The sequence below is a fragment of the Nannobrachium achirus genome (assembly GCF_963921795.1).
Source record: "Nannobrachium achirus genome assembly, chromosome: 22".
Taxonomy (NCBI): Eukaryota; Metazoa; Chordata; class Actinopteri; order Myctophiformes; family Myctophidae; genus Nannobrachium; species Nannobrachium achirus.
This window is the reverse complement of record NC_137829.1, coordinates 16,682,212-16,687,964: the sequence shown is the minus strand read 5'-3', so window position 1 is coordinate 16,687,964 and position 5,753 is coordinate 16,682,212. Positions and strand designations below refer to the sequence as shown.

The window sequence follows — 5,753 nt, the reverse complement described above, 5'->3', positions numbered from 1 at the left end:
AGACTCTGGTTCCACAGGTGGGCTTCCTAACCATTCAGCTACGGCAGTTGATTGTGTTGTTTGTTTGTGTGTGTGTGTGTGTGTGTGTGTGTGTGTGTGTGTGTGTGTGTGTGTGTGTGTATGTGTGTGTGTGTGTGTGTGTGTGTGTGTGTGTGTGTGTGTGTGTGTGTGTGTGTGTGTGTGTGTGTGTGTGTGCATGCATGCATGCAGGGCTGGATTAACCATTGGGCCGGTGGGGCCGTTGCCAGGGGCCCTTGGCTCTCAGGGGCCCTTGGGGGAACTGGGCCTCGTGGTCATTGACAATTTACTAAAATTACATGTGTACGTTAATTACAAATCAAATGAGTGGCCCCCTCCTCTGTTCAGGTGCTTTCTTGGCCCACAGATGATCGTAATAGCTTAAAATCTGAGCTGGGTAGTGTGCGTCTGGAGGGAGGGGGGGCTATGGTGGAGGGTGGGGGGGCCCTAAAGAATTATTGGCCAGGGGCCCTCGCAGGGGTTAATCCGTCCATGCATGCATGTGTGTGTGTGTGTGTGTGTGTGTGTGTGTGTGTGCATGTGTGTGCTGTGTGTGTGTGTGAGCTGGATGGAGAGAGAGAGAGAGAGAGAGAGAGAGAGAGAGAAAGAGAGAGAGAGAGAGAGAGAGAGAGAGAGAGAGAGAGAGAGAGAGAGAGGGAAGGAGACAGACGAGGGGCAGAGCGCTGCACTCTGGTTACTTTAACTTGTGTTGTGTTTAAAAAGATGTTTGCGTCCTCACTCAAACACGCATTTGCCCGGTCAGGAAAGCAATGTGTCTCAAAGAATATATTATATATAGGCCTATTATATTATAGACTCGTGGAAAGTTTCGAATATTTGGCGGTCCCGTTTTCACTTTTCATTATGTTGGTGGTTGTTGCAATCACCTGCACTACAATACTTCAACAAATTGTGCGCTACAACGAAATAAACCCGGTACGGTACGTGATGCAATTCCAATGGAGAAAGAAAGCTGTGTGTGTTTACACATGGAAAAGCAATGGCGGATTTCCGCCAAGCCCCGAATTACCCGTATGTGTCCCCAAGAATAATAAGATGAAACCAAACCTTTATTGACTCCTGGAGGGAAATTCTGGTGTATTTAGTGTTTCTCTGCGTGTATGTGCGTGCGTGCATGTGTGCAGAGGCAGCCACCACTGTGCCCTAGTTGTAGTGATGTAAAGTAACTAAGTAGTTATTTGAAAACTTTAGTTACTAGATTTTTATTATTGTTATTACAATACATACATTACCCACACTTCAGCCCTATATACATTTAGACCATTTGAAAATGGCCGATCTACTAACTCATAATTGTGACGCATTGTGAGCTTGTACATCTGCTATTTTGAAAAGATTGTTAAACATTTTAAAACATGTGACATGGTACCGTACATTCTGCATAATGCGTACTTTCTACTTTTGGTTTGTCCTTGAGGGGATTCCAGGTGGTCCCCAGCTAAATGATGGAGAGTTGGTAACCGAATGGACCTTTATAGATTCTCTTGAGAATTCTCTTGAGAAAGCTAAGAGTTACTTTATTGTAAAACATCTGCATTACTTAATTTACAAGAAGTCTACACAATTTGAATGTAGAAGAATTGTCGTTTGGATCAATGTTGGCCTGTTATCTCTCCTATGGCACCACATCAATACAGCATACAGGAATGGTGGACACAAGTGTATCCAACAATAACATTTTCTAAGTGTTGGGTCTGAGAGGCAAAATCTCATCAAATGGTAGTCCTTGGCTCATATGCCAAATAAATAATGGACCTTGATATGAAAAAGGTTGAAAACCCCAGATGAACCCTATAGTACGAGGCCCCTGGCAGCAGATCAAGCACAGGGCACTACGTCAATGAATGAGTATTATGTGGCATTTCCTGCATGGATGGAAGTGTTTACCTCGGCTCCATGACAGGAGGTGCTGGTTGGATCAGATTTCATGTGATGTTGAAAATCTCTGTCTAATAGAAATGTGGCATTTAGATATTTGATATTCATGTTATTAGACACACAAGACGAAAATAAAGATCTAGGATTTTCTTAAACCCATATTCTGGAACCATTGTGGGAACTGGGTAGCAAGCTCACAAAAGCCGGATAGATGTCAAATGAGCCCGAACTTGTTTGAAAGTGATATATCCTTTTAAGTATACTGTGCTTACATATCAAAACACTTGTTTACTGTTTACACGTGTTTATTCAAACAAAAGGAAAGGGTAAGGTGTTGGAGCAAGGACTCAGGGCAAGTGGCGGGCGTGTTGCTCCATGGCAGGGACAGGCAGCGGGGGACGGGCACGCGGCTGTAAGGTAGCAGGGGGGGAGGGGGGTGCATTAGGACAGGCTCCCATGATCCCAATGGCTGGCCGTGTCTCTGGAGAGGAGGAAAAGAAAGATGTTGAGAGATAATGCAGTGACTGCAGTCTATAGCAAAGCTCTGCTTGTTTCTCTGGTTGTCATCTTCTCTCACTCTCTCTCAAGCAGTGGTGGAAAAAGTACTATTGTCTTTATTTAAGTAAAAATACTAGTAAGACGCCTCAGGGCGACAAGCGACCTCACCGGGCGAGGTCGCTTTTTTTTTACTCTACTGGAGTATTTTTTTTATATATTTTTTTACATCTACTCCTACATCTCAGAGGCAAATATTGTACTTTTTACTCCACTACAATTATTTGAAAACTTTAGTTACTAAATTTTTAATTTTACCAAACCATTGACCACTTCAACACAATGCATACTTGACTCACTCAAGTATGCATAACTTGTGAAATTAAAAAAAAGAAAAAAAAAAAAAAAAAAAAACTTGTGAAATGGGACATTCCGCAAAATGAGTGCTTTTACTTTCAGTACTTAATGCAAATACTTTTGTACTTTTCTTAATTTTGAATACCGGACTTTTACTTGTAACAGTGTTTCTACATTGTGGAATTGGTATTTTACACTTCCACCACTGGACACTACAACTGTGATGCACGTCCACGAAAACACCTACCTTTTTGATGGTCCGCCCATGTGACGCTCAGTCATCGACCGCCTCTAGGCCCTCTTCGCACATTGCACATAGGCATTGCCCCAGACAACGACATATCCATTTGCAAAACGATTGACAGCAGTTGTCGGTCTCCTCTCCTAAAAATAAATAAATAAATAAAGGCAAAGAAAATTAATGTTTGACAAATAAGACCCCCTTTGCGGACCCCCTTCCGAAATATGTTTGTGCCAGGGAGTCAGGGACCCTCAGAAGAGAAGATACGTTTTAAAAAGAAATCACATTTATCAAACAAAGATTTTTGCAAAAATAGAGAAAAAGCTTGCAGCGTGGCACAAAGTGTCGCACTGTGAAACTTGTATATCTGCTATTTTTGAGAAATAGAACCACTATTCTAAATCCAAACCAGTTTTCTGAAAAAAAACATATTATATTATATATATATATATATATATATATATATATATATATATGCCCACAAAAAGTTCAGAAACATAACTTCGTAAATGTTTTCTCCCCTTCAATAATACCAATGGTATGGTATTTTATATCATTGTTATTGTTGATTAGACACCTTTACAACAAGTTATACCTTCCCCAATATGCTTCTGTTGGTAATCACTCTTGTTTTGAGCGACCTGCCAGGTACCACACCAGAGGCATCGCCACAAACCATGTTCAACCCAGAGTCGACTCAAACAAAGGGTCAAATGAGTTCCTCTGCTATACCAATAAAATGTGGAATACCCTACCATGCCCTACCGAAGGCCTAAGTATAAATCCATAACTTCCTTTAAAACCCTCTTAAAAGCCACTTACAGCTGCCACTCGAAACTGGTAACAATAAACCTAGCCTAACCTGACCCTCTTTGTAAATACCTTTTATTTTTCATTGTTGTTTTTTGTTTGACGATATCTACTGCATAGTACTGTGTTCTGTTTTTCATTCAGAAGGATCTCCTTTGAAATAAGCCGCAAGACTTGGTCTGAGTTTCCTTTTAGTTGACCATGTACCAGTGAACTGTGCTGTCATGAAACTTTCCCTTTCCCTATGCGATCTTATAATAAATACTTCAATCAATCAATCAAAAAAAAAAAAAAAAAAAAAAAAGGGCTGACACCAAATAATGCTGGGCTGTGTAATTGCAACACCAGCTTCCACTTGCCCTGTGGCATATTTCCTTGGGGGCAATGGTACTGTTTGGACTGGCAGGTCACTCAACCTCAAACGAGCGATTATCAACAGAAGCATATTGGAGGATTTTGGCACATATATTATCTGTGTTGCTCATTCCACGATTGCAAAATCCTTACTAGCTGTACAGTATACCTCATTGTGGTACAAAGAGATGTTTAAATATAGCCATCAGGCAAACTCTGCAGTTCAGTTATGAAAACACGTAGCCTACACAAACATTAAGCATGGTAATGCAGAACTAATATCTTCTGCTGACAAATAATTCACTATAGTTTTATTTATTCATCTAGAAAGTAAGAATGCATGCTGTTCCTTATGTTGGCGTATACACAGGAAGAACATAAATCGTTCTTGACTTACCTTTACAACAGTCACACTCACAGGAACAGCAGGCCATCTAAACTTCAACCAGTTGTCAAGGTGCAGTTAGTAGTGAATGTGAAAATGTTTGGTTCGGTTTACTGTAGGGTGTAGGCATATAATATAGAATGGTGCCCCTAACACGGTCCTAATTAACATATTAACACACCATGCACAAGCTGTAAAATTGGCACACGTCAGATTCCAGCCCATTGTGTACAGGTCTCTCTCTCTCTCTCTCTCTCTCTCTCTGTCTCTCTCTCTCTCTCTCTCTCTCTCTCTCTCTCTTTGCATCTCTCTCTCTCTGTGTGTGTCTCTCTCTCTCTCTTTGTGTCTCTCTCTGCGTCTCTCTGTCTTTCCCTCCCTCTCTCTGTCTCTCTCTCTCTCTTTAACGCTAGCCTCATATCTAGGGTTTCTTCCCCTCAGATTTTAGTTTTTGTTATTTTGTTAGTTTTCGTTAACTATAATACACTTGCCCGGAAGCAGATCAAACATATGGCATGGGGGCAGAGCTTGTGATCTAAAGGGGAGAACCACCCATTTTCAACATTGAACTGGAGGATTGGCTTGCAAAATACACCGTGATGACATCATTTGCAAGCCAAACTCCAAAATCAATCCAATCCTTTAGGCAACACAGGGACAAACAACTAAAAGGGATATTAATGACATAGTTCATTGTTGAAAATGGGTGGTTCTCCCCTTTAAGACAATGAATGCAGAGTATTATGTGGCTGTATATCAACTATATCATTCCTCTACCACATGTGCACGCACACACGCACGCACGCACGCGCACGCACGTGCGCGCGCACACACACACACACACACACACACACACACACACACACACACACACACACACACACACACACACACACACACAAATGTATGCCCATATATGGTGTTCCAACAGTTCCATTTTGTTGTGCCCGTAGGACAGATCTTTATGCCCATACATGGTGTTACGTGTCCAGGCCAGTCTGTGATGTCAGTACTGACGTCAGAGTATGACATCAGTGATGTCAGCATGCAGACAGACGGTTAACATGGCGGCAATACTGTGTAGTATCAGTGGGCACATTGACGTCCAATTGTGCAATACCTGTCTGTGATGTAGGCATTGTTTCAGCATGAGGCTGTTACCATGGTGGTGACACTGTTTATTATCAGCATGCTCAT

General features: G+C 41.7%; 1 long non-coding RNA gene across 1 annotated transcript; it reads right to left on the bottom strand.

Moving 5' to 3' along the window:
- Window positions 1–1,610: 1,610 nt before the first annotated feature.
- Window positions 1,611–4,966, bottom strand: LOC308307738. Its single transcript, XR_013963234.1, has 3 exons — window positions 4,572–4,966; window positions 3,017–3,153; window positions 1,611–2,398 (listed from the first exon to the last, which is right to left on the bottom strand). It is a non-coding gene; the product is annotated as an uncharacterized lncRNA (long non-coding RNA).
- Window positions 4,967–5,753: the final 787 nt, after the last annotated feature.